Genomic DNA, 17,138 nt, shown 5'->3' with positions numbered 1-17,138 from the left:
TGTAAGGCTATTGGCCGTGACATTCAAACAAAGTTGAGGAGGAAGTTGTATTGCTTTTATGTAACAGAATTTAACAAGGGCTATTATTGTTACTTTCTTTAAAACGTGAAAGTGGTCAAACTTTGATTATTTAAATATGTTAAAATGTAAAATAATGTAGAATAAGCTGTAGCCAGTCAGATGGACGGCTTCAGGAAAGGGAACTGCCTTAGTCAGTTGAGCGAGGATATTCGGCGCGCGGGAAACGCGGCCGGGGACGGGCAGAGGGACAGTGCTGGTGGAGACGCGAATGCGGACGATCGCTCTTTAGGTAGCTAGGACTTAAAAAATTCGCGTTGTGTGTTATCGTGTGACTTAGTCTCTGAGCGGACAGCAGCCGCGCGCCTGGTGTGAACTTTTCGCGTAGATAACTTGTATTTCGCGATGAGATTGTGAATGATCGAACTGTGTCAAATGGATTTGCTCTTGAATGTAACAGTAACTCTAAATACGACCTCTTTCGGTATTAGTTTGCTTTCTCAATAAACATTATTCTAACCAAATCGCAACTGTGTGGCTTACATCATTTATGGGTCGTTATTTTAGTTCCCAATATTATTATTACTGTTATTATATTTTATGTTAACTTCGTATTTCGCACACTTTCCATCAGCCAGAAAATTTAACCAAAGTGTCTAATTTAGGGCGTGTAGTGCGACACGTACGGTTCAACCCCTAGACGAGTTTGAGCCAAGACATTACGACGAAGAGGAACCGCACGTGAGCCCGAACATCTTTGGGATATTAGTTCGCAGTTGGGTGCTCGTCCGGGATAGGAATTTGGAAAGTGTTAGTTGAGAGATAAGAATCTTGCAAAATGCTGGAACAGGATTGGACTTTAGAAAGTGTTAATTGCTGAATATGAACTCTGGAAAGTTTAGAATTGGATTTGAATTCTGCAAAGTGTTTCCAAAAGTATTATCTGAACTTCGATAAGCAAGACCTCTCGCGAAAGTTAAATGTGATATCGGTTCAGGACTGAATAGTAGGTTTCCTTAATAGTTGCGAAATTACAATTATTGTAATTCTCACAGTTAACTACATTCTGGGACCTACGTCCCAGTTTAGGCAGTTTGCGTGGGGGCTCTGAGCTACGAATTTTGGAACAGTTGTGCGCACTGAGTTTTAGCAGTGGTTAGGAGTGATAAAAAAAGTAACGCGGAAGAAGAGGCGTCATCGAAACCACGTGGTCCCAGCCAGCAGCGGCATCTTCGACGGTGATTCGTCGCGCAGCGGCGGTTGCAGTACCACAAGAGAGGCTTTTATCACAGTGGAATCAATGTATTAGCAATTAAGGCGATTACTTTTAAAGTAATAAACAGTTTACTTACTCTTTTCCATCTGTCTCGTTTTCAATTGACTGTCACGGTCCAGTCACGATAATATGACCAACACCTACGTTCGACGTCAACATACAATAACCACTCACAGACGACAGGTGGCATCACTAGCAGTGGAGGGTATATAAAGTGTGTCGTGAGGACGCGGAAAACAATGAAGGCGTGTCGTAATGCGAAAATGGAGAAATTAATGTTTCGTTCAAAAGGGCATGATCGCTGGCTTTCCGGCCAAGTGTGGAAGCATTTCCGAAATGGCTAAGTTTGTAAGCTGTTCGAATGCCATCGTGTTTAAAGTATACTGTGCATGGCAAAATGGCGCAGTCCGAAACTGGCGCCAAGGCAACTGTGGTGCATCGCGCGCCATGAATGACAGGGGTGAGCGACGACTGCGGAATAGACGTGCAATTATGGAACAACTGATCACACAGTGAACCAACAGTGTCTTCTCAATGACCTTTCAGCCGACGTTGCTGTGTTTAGACCTTCGCATCAGGCGCGTGGTTCATGCAGCTGTGCTGACACCCGTTCGTCAGCTACGAAGGCTGAAATTTGCACGCCAACGCCAGACGTCCGCTGAGTGGCGGTAGGTGGCCTTCTCAGATGAATCACTTTTTGTGCTCCATCGGACAGATGGCCTTTGGTGCGTACGGCTTGAAACTCCTGAAAGTAAGCACCCTGCATACGTTATTGTCTCGGGTACGTTTTCATGACACTTCCTGGGTGATCTCGTCATTCTGGAAAGCACAGTGCGTGAACACAAGTGTGCATCTATCCTTAGGGACCATGTCCACCCCTGCATGCAGTTTTTTTTTTACTCGGCACGATGGCATCTACCAGCAGGACAATGCAACGTGTCACAAAGCTCCCTGCGTACGTGCGTTTTTAGAAGAGCACCAGGATGAGTTTACCAGACTCCCCTTTCCACCGAACTCCTCCAATTTAAACCCAATCTAGACTGTGGGACCATCTAGATCAGACTGCTCGCGCCATGGATCCTCAACCGAGAAACCTAGGGCAGCTAGCCCCGGCACTGGAGTCGGCATGGCTCCACACACAGGTCAGTACCTTCCAGAACCTCACTGAGTCGCTTCCTGAACGTGTCGCAGCGGTCCGCGCTGCAAAAGATTGTCATTCAAGTTTTTGACAGGCGACCACATGAACGTGAGTGCAAAGTGTGTAATTCTAAACGGCTAACCGCATCCGTGGTAGATGGTGCACAATCCCGGTTGTAGTTGGCCTGTCTAACGCTTCAAGGCATGACGGACATTTTAATATTCAGTATTTCACATAATTATTGACCGAATTTAAAAATTTAAAATACTGTTATAATCTTCTCATTAAGGGGTATAATGTTATGTGAAAGGGTTGACACATAAGACAAGTATTACAGTTAAAAATTTTGTAAATATCTTTAGGCAGCGTGTCTCATGGCGCGCAGATTGCCCAGACTGAATACAGTCTGCGAATGATAGGATTTACCGATTTCCAACAACTTTTCACATAATTCAAACCTTTATGAAACTTTTTCCGCTTATACTCGCCACAAATAAATAAGACGAAAAAGTTTATCGCTTATTACATTTACGCTGTTCGTACAGAAAGACTTCAACAGACACAATATTTTAATTTATTACTTCTTTGCTAATAACTCTCTTCGGAGACAGCGTACACACAGGCCTACAGCAGTGAATGTACCTGCAAGATTACATCATTGTACGACACGTAGCTCAGGAGGCAAAATGTCATAACCTTGAGATGCATGAAAAACTATCTTTTGTTTGGAAGAGAGAGCAAATTACCCAGAATATACTCATCCAGCGTGAGATAATGAGAGCACTTAGCGACTTCCAATGAAGTCTAAACATTTTCAATCCTTTTCTAAACTTTTTCTCTGCCAATGCTTGACACATTACCTCGTTCATAGTGTAATCAGAAGTTTGAAGCTGTTTTGTAAAGGGGGGTTCGATTCTCTAAAAAATCAGAACGAATGTCTACCAGTTGCATCTTAATCTCTCCTTTGGCATCAACGTACATCGAGAGCATTTCTGCCAACGGCGTTTTACACATTGCATACCCTTGGTTGCGGCGCCGCGGTTATTGTTTCAGTTGCCGGAAATCTCGTTAAGACGCGAGCGAAATGAGCGCCCCTTCCTTATTTGAATGTAGCTGCACTTACTGGTGTCTAATGCTGATGAAACTTGGCAGACATGTTTGTAAGATGTTCTAATAGTATTGAAGGGTGTGATAGTTCTGGAAACACACAGCTTTATGTAACAGTACTGGCAGTAGTATGTTGTTTCACATCTTTTACGATGCGCTGCGCAGACTCTGCAAGGTCGCGTTGGATATTTCTTTTTTCCACTTCTCACAATAATCCGAATAGTTTGTTCTTCCTTGTTCCTTGACAATCGTCCAGGTGTATCCTTAGCAGGTGCTCGTTTTGCTTCATTTTTCTCCACACATGTTGCGCCAAATTGTTGATAACTTGTCCAGGCTCTTGCAACTTCTTTTAGGAAAGTTTTATATTTTTTGTATATCTAGATTTGGGTTTCTATACTCTTTATATGCGTCAAACAAAGCGCAATTTATTTGAAACTAAACTACTTTCTTTCTCCATTTATTGGTTATCCGTATTATCCCACAATACGAAAGATATTGATCAGCTCTGTTCACGCCTTTTATAGATTTCTTGTAGATAACATAAATTTTCGTTTCTGTATGGTTTCCCCTTGTCACGTTTTTTCTCTGTCGCAACCATGGACGCATCATGAATTGTTGTTATCATTCTCAGCTCCCTTTCAACTTTCCATACCTGCACAATATGTCATCTTCGCTTCGAAATGGTGACTCGCGGTATGCTAGGCAACGACGCTAATCACTGCACCCCAGTCCACACTTCACAGCCCGCGGCAATACTTAACATACGTATTGATGAACAGTACGTTTAAGAAGCCCTCTGTTAAACTTGTATCGGTATGTTCACATAGTATGTTGCAGTGCATGACAGTTACTTACTTTTTAGGTGGGTAAATGACCGTTAGGAAACCGAAGGCCAAATAAAAACAACAGTAGCAGACGTTATCCACAAAATTACTGGCCACTTTCATCAGTATCCATCTCTTGTAGAATCAGAAACATATCATGAGCACATACCTAATGAGATATCTCAAAGAGACTGACCTCCTCCAAGCCGATCAGCGTGGATGCCGAAAATATCGGTCATTCGAAACCCAACTAGCGCTATTCTCACACGACGTCCTGAAAGTCACGGAGCAAGTCAGCCCGGCGGATACAGTATTTCTTGATTTCCGAAAAGCATTTAATTCAGTACCGCAACTACGGTTATTATAGAAAGTAATACCGAATGAGGTATCAGGCGAAATTTGTGACAGGACTGATATAATCATACAGGACTTGATTTCTTCTACTATTTACGGACACTACTACAACCAACACAAGTATTCTGCTTGCCTCAGCAGTTTACTGAATGCATAGGCGGAACAGTGTATCGTATGCATTTAGTAGTATAATGTCATGCTTGGCGATGTCATTCGTTTATGAGCCTCGCTACAGTGTGCATGCACGTTATCCATGTGAAGAGGCGTAAACAGATGCTACCATTCTGCGAGATGTCTGCAGAAGGTACACGAATTGCATTGATGTACAGAGCAGAAGTGAGTGAAAGTCAAGGCCTCCGTGGCGCAGTCGGCTAGCGCGTTCGGCTGTTAACCGAAAGGTTGGTGGTTCGAGCTCACCCGGAGGAGAAATCGTTTTAACCGCCACCGAGGTGAGGACATACGTCAACTTATTAGAGATACACAGCTAGTGTCACAATTTGGCTGTGTTTGAACGATGCCACAGAGCCTTATACACATTCAGCCAAATGACAGTGTAGGTTAAAACATGGCCCTACACAGGCGCTCTACTGTTTTCCTATTTATTCGTCATGTGTGACACTGCAGTAGAGCGACACCCACTACAAAAGACGTATTATTTAATTTAATTTCAGCGTATACACCGCGAGTGCCATATTAAAGGGCCTCTCTCTCGATGTCGATTTGTATTTGGTGTCTCTTTAAGTGTCGGTCTGCAGTGTGACCGCTGTTGGCCCAGCGACGTGGTGGCACGTCATGGCAAGTCAATGAAGAGTTGTATGCCCCCCCCCCTCCCACTCAATGGCAAGCCAATGAAGCGCTGCACACCCCCGCCTCCCATGCAATCAGGCAATTCGTCTAGGCATTGCCTGATACAGCTGTTGGGCATCCTCATGAGGAGCATCGTGGCAGCCTCTGTCCAATTGGCACGTCAGATCGTCAAAGTCTCGAGCTGGTTGGGGCGCTCCGCCTATAATGCCTCAAACGCCCTCAATTCTGGCGACCCTGCTGGCCAAGGTAGGGCTTGGTAAGCAAGAAGACAAGCACTAGAAATTCTCCCCGTCTGTTGGGGTGCGCGATCTTGCTGAAATGTAAGCCCAGGAGGGCTTGTAATGGAGACAAACAAAACGGGGCGCGGAATATCGTTGACATCCTCTGCGCTGTAAGGGTGCCGCGGATGACAACCAAAGGAGTCCGGAAGTTGCACCCCAGACCGCGAGTCCTGGTTTCCGGGCTGTGTGGCGGATGACCGTCAGGCTGGTATCCCACCGCTGACCAGACACGTCATCGTCCTGGAACGCCATTGACTAAAGCAGAATCATCTTCAGTGATGAGTCCCGCTTCGAATTGATCCCCGATGACCAGCGAAGACGTGTCTGGAGACGCCCCGAACAGCGGTGGGATACTAACCTGGCTGTCGCCCAGCATCGTCCGCGATTAACCTCATATAGCTTCCAATGTTATCCAGTGGATCGTTAATATAAATTATAAATATCTACAACAATTGCTTGAGGTACACCCGTTAAGAACGGCGTGTCGAGTTCCATTTGAAGGCAAGTCCTGTATCCAGTCGGGAATCTTGTCCAGTACTCGGTAAGCTCATATTTTCTTCACTAAACGACTGTGAGGAACGGTATTGAATGCCTTGGGGAAGTCACGGAAAGATCACAGCATCACCCTGAATGCCTGTTTATACGGCGCTCTGGGTCTCACGGACGAACAAAGCGAGCAGTGTTTAGCTGCATCTCTGTCAGCAGAATGCAAAATGACCTATATTCTCGATTTCAGCCAGGTTGTTTTACGTGAGCTGTATGAGCCCAAAAAGAAACTTTCCTGTATTTTTATTTCCAATAGTAAAGCATCTGACGCGAGGCCTCCAATGGTTAATTTTATGCTGTATTTAACTGTGTAGTGCTCATACACCATCAGCAGATCAGCGAACATGTCTGAGTTTTGATTGAAGGGGAGGGAGGAATAGAAGAACGGAACCAAACTAAAACGTCACTGTGAAGTGAAAAAGTGAGAGCCTGTGCGACTGAATGTCTGAGACCTGCAATGGTGCTGCCTGGTGGCCTGCACAATCTTCAAACGCTAGACAAATTATGCACTGCTCGATAAACAGAACCGAACGCCGTTGATCCAGGCTCCATACATCGTGTTCAGTTGCTCCCTTTCCTCGTACGGTGATGGAGGGTTCGCACCCCTACATTCCGAACTGATTGTGCGGAGAGATCAAATGGCTCTGAGCACTATGCGACTTAACTTCTGAGGTCATCAGTCGCCTACAACTTAGAACTATGAAACCTAACTAACCTAAGGACATCACACACATCCATGCCCGAGGCAGGATCCGAACCTGCGACCGTAGCGGTCGCTCGGTTCCAGACTGTAGCGCCTAGAACCGCACGGCCACTCCGGGCGGCTGTGCGGAGAGAGTTGCGTACTGTCTATGTCGACACAGCCCTCCTAGTTGCTTCCAAAACGGATGCACTCAGTTCTGTAGCATAGTTCTCGATCTACCTGCGAGCGATAATTTGTAAGTAGAGGTCACCAGGTAGAGTTGTTGACTGCGGGCGGCTACTGCGGGGAGGCGTGCAACGTTCCAGTATCTCGATAGCGGTTGAAAGTTCGGATGAGGTGGCTGTGGGCACGCCAGTTCCACGGCATCTTACCCTCCTGCCAGTACATCTTGCTGTAACTGACAATGCGCACCCTGCGTAAGCTTGAAATGACCCTTTTAACGAGAGCAATGAACAATACTCATTTTGTGCGCTCCACTGAACTGCACTGAATTTATTTTCATTCCAACATAGGTGGCTAATCGTAGCGATTTCCTGTGCTCAAACGAGAACTGAGAAAAACTTCTTCTACCAAAACAAAACACAAACTATTCAAGTCAGCATTTTATTTTCATGATCAGTTAATTATTGAAATGTTTGCTATAGTTTCCCATCATTTCAGAAGCAGACTGTCCATGAGATGCTCTGCGCCCGCCGTATGGAGTCTCTCAAGCCACAGCACGCTGTCAGATCGGAATGCTTGTCTGTGCTCTCTGTTGCCACTCCAAGGTGTCACAGAAATTGAGGAAAGGAAAACCATAGATCAGTACGTCTTCAGGGTGCATCAGAGTGCCACGTCGCTCAGTCACAGACGAAGAAACTGAAGCTCGAGTTGAAACTCCCTGGCAGATTAAAACTGTGTGCCGGACTGAGACTCGAACTCGGGACCTTTACCTTTCGCGGGCAAGTGCTCTGCCATCTGAGCTACCGAAGCACGACTCACTCCCCATCCTCACAGCTTTACTTCTGCCAATATCTCGTCTCCTGGCTGTGGCTAAGCCATGTCTCCGCAATAGTCTTTCTTTCAGGAGTGCTAGTTCTGCAAGGTTCGCAGGAGAGCTTCTGTAAAGTTTGAAAGGTAGGAGACGAGATACTGGCAGAAGTAAAGCTGTGAGGACGGGTCGTGAGTCGTGCTTGGGTAGCTCAGATGGTAGAGCACTTGCACGCGAAAGGCAAAGGTCCCGAGTTCGAGTCTCGGTCCGGCACACAGTTTTAATCTGCCAGGAAGTTTCATATCAGCGCACACTCCTCTGCAGAGTGAAAATCTCATTGTTGAAGCTCGAGTTCCTCCACCTGCGACCGAGCGAGATGCCGCTGTCATTAGAAACTGGAGGGAAGGCGGTCTCTCAAATCCTCGTCCAGCCATTCGTGTGTAGGTAGCCGAAGCGCAAAAAACCAATTTTCTTCTCTACTCCGATTCTAATGACGTTGTCGGCGACATGACTTTAAACCTCAATGTTCCTTGTTCCTTCCTTCATCTACATCTACAGGGTGAAGAAAAAAAATGCAGGACTTGCCTGTCGCTATGCGGTTCCTCATCACAGTTCAATACAAAAATGTACCTAGTCGATCATAGTCTCTCCAGTAGGTTTAATAAAAATGTCATTTAAAAACGAGGCTCTGGTACCGCTGTAATTGAGTGCAGCGTGGAGAAAAAGAGTTGGGATGAACTCTGTGCTGTGCCGGGGCTGACCCATTAGCTCCGTGAGACTAGGCAGCGTCGTGGGGAACGGATATGCAGACTCGTCGATATCCCAGTAGCTTTCGTACTAAACTACTTTTTTTTTTTGAGCGTCAAATTGAATCCAGTTCATACCTTCACAGTGCAGGGTCTTGTCTATTTCTTTCTGTCACTGTTACCGTTATTTAAACATTAAGACATAACATAAGCTTCTTACAGATGTAGGAAAATAATAGTGGATGCAGTAATATCGTTTATATCCAGTGAGGTACAAAAGAACGCAATAGTTAGGTTACATTAGACTCCACATTGTGAGACGCACAATAATTCCATTCTGTATGTTTGACGTCCACAGAGCCGGTACGTACACGTGCGAGCAACGTTCACTTTAGAGAAGATGTCCAAAGAGACCACTTCGTATTTGCAAACATTTCACCACTCACTAGATGATGCTTTGATGGGCCCTACGCAACACACCTGCATCCATCTCTGCCAAAGCTGCATACACGCGAGCTATTAGGTCGTGTACATCCACGAGTGGAGTATTATAAACTTGTTCCACTTGTTCCTTTAAGCACCCCCACAAATAAAAATCTAGTGGGTTAATATACGGGGAACGTGGAGGCCAGAGCACTGGACCTTCACGACCAGCTAATTTCCCTGGAAAATCTTCATTTGCACAGGTACGCACATTCATTCCGATGTGTGGCGGTGCACCGTCATGCTGAAACCATAGCTATCGCCGAACACCAAGAGGAACGTTTTTTAATGCATCACTCCTCCCACGATTCGGGACCACAGGTTTACGCCAAACCCTGCAACCATTTATGGTTGTCCACTGTGTGGTTAGTAGATACACGGCTGCAATTTAATAACTCCCACTGCCATGTGATAGGCTACTGCCATGTGAAAAAATGATGTCCTGCTTATAAACGGCGAGCGCTAGGGAACAGACGTCTGAAAGATAGAAAACGGAACGTGGCAAGGATTCGAACCATAGTTCCATGGTGGTAGTGGGTTTGTTGTCGCAGCAGTGTACTCAGTGAGGTGCGACAGCTAGTACGGTGGTGTGGAGTGATACACGTTCCTCTGTACATTATGATGTTCTGCACGATGTAACTGTTGCCAGCCTCTCGTTTTCGTACTTGTATTTTCAAAATGCACCCTACCTTATATTGCTTAGTAAACTTTTGTCGTGAATCTGGGTGAGGAATCGCATGCCGACCTCCAAGTGTGGCACTTTTTATTCACCCTGTATATTCTACGCGTGCCAGAGGTTAGTTGCCACTGCAGCAATTATTAGGACATCTGCAAATCTAAAGCGTGTAGAATTGTCGATTGCACACCTCTGTGCCCGCTGTAATTGTTGTGACCTTGTCTTTTCTGTACCTACTGGGATATGCACAGAAGCTTGTATTTTACTTCGAGATTCTTGAAGCTGATTCTTGAAACTCTGTTTGCAGGATTTTTCGGGATAGATTGTGTCTACAGAGTGGTCCATTGATAGTGACCGGGCCAAATATCTCACTAAATAAGTGTCAAACGAAAAAACTGCAAAGGACGAAACTCGTCTAGCTTGAAGGGGGATACCAGATGGCGCTATCGTTGGCCCGCTAGATGGCGCTGCCATAGGTCAAACGGATATCAACTGCGTTTTTTTAAATAGGTACCCCCATTTTTTGTTACATATTCGTGTAGTACGTAAAGAAATATGAATGTTTTAGTTGGACCACTTTTTTCGCTTTGCGATAGATGGTGCTGTAATAGTCACAAACGTAAAAGTACGTGGTATCACGTAACATTTCGCCAGTGCGGACGGTATTTGCTTCGTGATACATTACCCGTGTTAAAATGGACAGTTTACCAATTGCGGAAAAGGTCTATATCGTGTTGATGTATGGCTATTGTGATCAAAATGCCAAACGGGCGTGTGATATGTATGCTGCTCGGTGTCCTGGACGACATCATGCAAGTTTTCCGGACCATTCGCTAATTGTTACGTTATTTAAGGAAACAGGAAGTGTTCAGCCACATGTGAAACGTCAATCACGACCTGCAACAAATGATGATGCCCAAGTAGGTGTTTTAGCTGCTGTCGCGGCTAATCCGCACATCAGTAGCAGACAAACTGCGCGAGAGTCGGGAATCTCAAAAACGTCGGTGTCGAGAATGCTGCATCAACATCGATTGCACCCGTACCATATTTCTATGCACCAGGAATTGCATGGCGACGATTTTGAATGTCGTGTACAGTTCTGCCACTGGGCACAAGAGAAATTACGGATCGAGGACACATTGTTTGCACGCATTCTATTTAGCGACGAAGCGTCATTCACTAACAACGGTGCCGGCCGCGGTGGTCTCGCGGTTCTAGGCGCTCAGTCCGGAGCCGCGCGACTGCTACGCTTGCAGGTTCGAATCCTGCCTCGGGCATGGATGTGTGTGATGTCCTTAGGTTAGTTAGGTTTAAGTAGTTGTAAGTTCTAGGGGACTGATGACCACAGATGTTAAGTCCCATAGTGCTCAGAGCCATTTGAACCATTTGAACGAACAACGGTAACGTAAATCGGCATAATATGCACTATTGGGCAACGGAAAATCCACGATGGCTGCGACAAGTGGAACATCAGCGACCTTGGCGGGTTAATGTATGGTGCGGCGTAATGGGAGGAAGGATAATTGGCTCCCATTTTATCTATGGCAATCTAAATGGTGCAATGTACTCTGATTTCCTACGTAATGTTGTACCGATGTTACTACAAGATGTTTCACTGCATGACAGAATGGCGATGTACTTCCAACATGATGGATGTCCGGCACATAGCTCGCTTGCGGTTGAAGCGGTATTGAATAGCATATTTGATGACAGGGAGATTGGTCGTCGAAGCACCATACCATGGCCCGCACGTTCACCGTATCTGACGTCCCCGGATTTCTTTCTGTGGGGAAAGTTGAAGGATATTTGCTGTCGTGATCCACCGACAGCATCTGACAACATGCGTCAGCGCATTGTCAATGCATGTGCGAACATTACGGAAGGCGAACTACTCGCTGTTGAGAGGAATATCGTTACACTTATTGCCAAATGCGCTGAGGTTGACGGACATCATTTTGAGCATTTATTGCATTAATGTGGTATTTACAGGTAATCACGCTGTAACAGCGCACTTTCTCAGAAATGATAAGTTTACAAAGGTACATGTATCACATTGGAACAACCGAAATAAAATGTTCAAACGTACCTACGTTCTGTATTTTAATTTTAAAAACCTACCTGTTACCAACTGTTCTTCAAAAATTGTGAGCCATATGTTTGTGACTATTACAGCGCCATCTATCACAAAGTGAAAAAATTGATGCAACTAAAACATTCATATTTCTTTACGTACTACACGAATATGTAATAAAAATGGGGGTTCCTATTTTTAAAAAAACGCAGTTGATATCCGTTTGACCTATGGCAGCGCCATCTAGCGGGCCAACCATAGCGCCATCTGATTTCCCCGTTCAAGTTAGACAAGTTTCGTTCTTTGTAGTTTTTTCATTTAACGCTTATTTCGTGAGATACATGGTCCGGTCACGATCAATGGACCACCCTGAATAATTAGACGTCAGCCACTTCATTTATTTCAGCATGTTGTAGTGTAGTGCCACCGGCCCGAGTGCAGTGTCCAGTCAGAAATAGCGCTAAAACCAAAATTGTGAGTTGCTGCGTGGCGTGATGTGGTGCACCTTCCCGCTTCCGCCGGCCACGCTTCTGGCGCCGAGTCCCCCGGATGCGGGCAGAGACGCAACAGCGGGAACCGCGCGCGCGGCTATCGGGCGGCTCGGCCCTGCCCAGTGCAGGCCGGGCCCGCCAGGTCCGGCGCGTTGCGTCAGCGCGCCTGCAGCCGGCTGGCCGCGCACTTTTTGCGGCAGTCATTTCATTGGCGCTGCCAATCACGTCCGCGCGCAACTAGAGCGCGCTACACGGCCGCTGCCTGCTGCCCGCCGCGCCGGCCACTGGCTGCTGCGTTGCGGCTGCCGGCGCATTCCTCACGCACCGCGGGACAATTACGTATTTACGTCACCTGCCTGTTTGCCTACACAGGGTGAAGCCCAACTTCACCGGCGAAATTTTGAAGGTTGTTGAGAGAGAAAAGCACAGTATGATATAAAAAGATCGCCCCTTTTCAGCAGTTTACAAAAGCCTTATTAGCACAAGTCTTCATGATCTATAAATCTAGATGTATTAGTGAGTCTTTGCCAGGGTAGCCGAGAGCGCTAACACGCTGCTTCCTGGACTAGTGTAGGCGCGCCGGCCCCGGATCGAATCCGCCCGTCTGATTAACGACGACGACCGGTGTGCCAGCGAGCCTGGATGTGGTTTTTAGGCGGTTTTCCATATCCTACTAGGTGAATACCGGGCTGTTTCCCGCGTCCCGCCTCAGTTACACGACTCGCAGACATTTGAAACACATTCACACTATTTCACTATTTACACTAGACGCAGGCAGCTGGTGTACATTACTTCTGTCCTGGGGGGTATGGGGTGGCGGCAGGAAGGGCATCCGGCCACCCCTTAACCTTAACCATGCCAAATCCGTACTTAACCCTGCCGACCCTGCGCACAATGCGGGGTAAAGGTGGTAGCAAAAGAAAGAAAAGAAAGAATTAGTGAGTTTTTGGAGTTTCCTGCTATGCACAGCACTCACTTGTTAAAGATCAAATTACTCAGATGAGCACCGCCTTTACTGGAGCACTCATGTAGACGAGCTGTGAAGCTGCTACGCAAACTGTTCTCCAGTACAACAACGCGAATATCGGCGCCTGGACATTTACTGAGTGACAGTCAACCGACCTAGATTTGATAGGAAGCGGCTACTAGGGTAGCGGAGAACGTGCGGCGTGCAGATGCTATTTTTCTAGGTTAGAGAACCCCTCCCTTTGGATCAAAGACGATTTGCCTGTTAAATCAGCCACAGTGACCTCAGAGAATCTTCGCCCTCGCATTTCAGAGATAGAAAAGATTAATATGACATTAGTAAACTGCAGGAGCACCCAAGGAAAGCTCCGAGAATTAGCATCGCTTACTGAAGGTTATGATGCACAGATAGTATTGGAAGCAGAAAGCTGATTGAAGTCAATGACAACGGAATCCTAAGTTCAGATTGGAATGTTTAAATTAAGGACAGGTTAGTCGCCAGTTGTGGTGGTGTCACGGATTCCGAATGTGAATTAATCTGGATGAAATTGAGTATCAAAGAACGGTGATCGCATGCTTTTATAGACCACCTGGGTCAGGACTTTTATAGACCACCTGGGTCAGGATCTGTAATTGTAGAGTGCTTCAGACAGAACTTTCAGAATATCATTAGCAATTTTCCTGATAATGCCGTTGTGATAGGGGGTGACTTCAACTTGCCAGGTACAGATTGGGAGTGCTATGCCATCAAAACTGGTGCCCGAGACAGGTATTCGTATGACATTGTACTGGATGTCTTGTCCGAAAATTACCTTGTGCAGATAGTTAGAGAACCAACTCGTGAAGGTAACGTCTTAGACCTCCTCGCAACAAACACACCTAAACTTATCGAATCAGTTAACGTAGAGGAAGGTATCAGTGATCATAAGGCTGTGAAAGCACCTACGATAACAGGTCCTACAAGGAATGTTAAGAAAGGTAGGAAGATATTTGCTCAGTAAAGGTGACAGGATACAAATTTCATAATATCTCAACAGTCAGCAGCAAATATTCGGTGATGAGGGCAAAGATGTGGCGAGCGATTTGAAAAAATTCAAAGGCATCTTTCAAAATGCACTAGACAAGTATGTTCCGAGTAAGGTTTTAAGGGATGAGAAAGATCCATCATGGTTTAACAGCCGTGTTAGAAAAGCGCTACGTAAGCAAAGAGCATTCCATCACAGATTCAAGAGAAGTGAAAACCTAGCTGACAAACAAATTCTGAACGAAGCGAAAATGAGCGTAAGGAGAGCAATGAGAGAAGCATTCAATGATTTTGAAAGTAAGACGTTGTCAACCGACGTGAGTAAAAAAACGAAGAGATTTTGGTCGTATGTAAAATCAGTAAGTGGGTCAAAATCATTTATTCGTTCTCTCACCGACCACACCGGCACCATAGCGGAAGATAACAGAGAGAAGCCCGAAATACTGAATTCGGTCTTCCGAAGTTGTTTCACCGCGGAAGATCGCAACACTGCCTTTCAATCGTCGTGCTAACGTCGAAATGGCAGATATTGAGATAACCGATCGCGGAACTGAAAACCAGCTGCAATCGCTTAGTAGTAGAAAGGCTTCAGGACCAGATGAGATACCTGTAAGATTCTAGAAAAATTATGCGAAAGAACTTGCTCCCATTCTAGCAGTAATTTATCGTAGATCGCTTGAGCAACGAAATGTACCTATTACTGGAAAAAAGCGCGGGTCACTCCTGTTTTTAAGAAAGGCCTTAAGGCAGAACCACACATTTATAGACTTATATTGTTGATGTCAATCTCTGGTAGAATTATGGAATATGTTTTATGCTCAAGAATTATGACGTTTCTGGAAAATGAACATCTCCTCTATTAAAATCAACATGGATGTCGCAAACAGAGATCTCAGCTCGCTCTGTTCCTCCATGAGATCCACAGCGCAGTGGACAACGGCGCTCAGGCTGATGCCGTGTTCCTTGATTTCAGTAAGGTATTTGAAACCGTCCCGCATTGCCGTTTAATGAAAAAAAATACTTGCAGTATCGGAGCAGACTTGCGATTGGATTCAAGGCTTTCTTGTAGATAGAACTCAACACGTCGCTCTTAACGGAACAAAATCGACAGATGTAAAGGTAATATCCGGAGTACCATAGTGAAGTGTTGTAGGACCGTTGGCTGTTCACAATATATATAAATGATCTATTAGAAAGCGTCGGATGCTTTTTAAGACTATTCGCAGATGATGCAGTTGTCTATATCAAAGTAGCTACGCCAGAAGATAGAATTTCCAGAACGATCTGTAGAGAATTGATGATTGATGGAGGCTCTGGCAGTTGGCCCTGAACTTAAATAATTGTAACATATTGCGCATACATGGTAAAAGAAATCCACTACTGTACAGCTACACTATTGATGACAAATAGACGGAGACAGTGTCTGCTGTAAAATATCTAAGCGTAACTATCAAGAGCAGCCTTAAGTGGAATGACCACATAAAACAAATACTGGAAAAAACAGATACCAGACTCAGATTCATCGGAAGAATCTTAAGGAAATGTAACCCATCCACGAAAGAAGTGGCCTATAAGGCGCTTGTTCACCCGATTCTTGAGTATTGTTCTTCTATATGGGATCCCTATCAGATAGGACTGATAGAGAAGATAGAGAACATCCAACGAAGAGCGGCGCGCTTTGTCACGGGATCATTTAGCTGGCAAAAGAGCTTTACGGAGATGCTAAACAAACTCCACTGGCCGGCTGGGGTGGACGAGCGGTTCTAGGCGCTACAGTCAGGAACCGCGCGACCGCTACGGTCGCAGGTTCGAATCCTGCCTCGGACATGGATGTGTGTGATGTCCTTAGGTTAGTTAGGTTCAAGTAGTTCTAGGGGATTGATGACCTCAGAAGTTAAGTCCCATAGTTCTCAGAGCCATTTGAGCCAAACCCCACTGGCAGACGTTATAAGAGAGGCGTTGTGTATCATGGAGGGATTTACTATTGAAATTTCGGGACAGCACTTTTCAGGAGGAGTCGAACAACATATTAGTTCCTCCCACATATACCTCGCATATTGACTACGAAGAGAAAATTCGAGAAATTAGTACCAGTACAGAGGCTTACCGACAATTATTCTTCCCAAACACTATTCGCGAGTGGAACAGGATTGGAGAGATCAGGCAGTGATACCGAAAGTACCGTAGGCCACACACCATTAGGTGGCTTGCGGAGTATGATGTAGATGTAGATGATAACCTCAGAGGAAGAAATCAGGAGCCTTTAGATAGGATGAATGTGACGGCTAAGCCGCATCACCAAATCGGGAGATTAGACGTCCAGGAAACTATTCACACAGTTCGTCCATTCACAGACGGGCGGTGTGTACAGCTACGCCGTCATGTTGATACCACGTGACTGAACGGGGTGCTGCTGTATTGCAGGGAAGGAAAAATTTCGAATCGTTCGAATATAGTGTTCACAATTCACAGAGCAGGTTGCTCCACTGTCGTCCCGAAAGAAATACAGACTGACGATCCCAATTGTTGTAAGTCCTCACCACTTCATTACTTTCAGGCTGTGTAGCACCTGTTCGTGGACCTGCTGTGGGTTCTCAGTGCCCCAAAAGCGGCAGTCATCAGCAAGCTGTCAACAATTCCTGGATTAGTCACCCATA

At 45.7% G+C, this 17,138-nt stretch overlaps 1 protein-coding gene and 1 non-coding gene across 2 annotated transcripts in view; both read left to right on the top strand.

Moving 5' to 3' along the window:
- Positions 1–17,138, top strand: part of LOC126474794 (peroxisomal leader peptide-processing protease-like) — a 787,868-nt gene that overhangs the window by 193,282 nt on the left and 577,448 nt on the right. The gene's annotated exons all lie outside the window — the stretch shown is intronic.
- Trnan-guu (transfer RNA asparagine (anticodon GUU)) lies at positions 5,070–5,143 on the top strand. Its single transcript has one exon. It is a non-coding gene; the product is annotated as a tRNA-Asn (tRNA).

This window comes from Schistocerca serialis, chromosome 4 (genome assembly GCF_023864345.2).
Source record: "Schistocerca serialis cubense isolate TAMUIC-IGC-003099 chromosome 4, iqSchSeri2.2, whole genome shotgun sequence".
Classification (NCBI taxonomy): domain Eukaryota; kingdom Metazoa; phylum Arthropoda; class Insecta; order Orthoptera; family Acrididae; genus Schistocerca; species Schistocerca serialis.
This window is presented reverse-complemented; position numbering and strand designations above follow the sequence as displayed.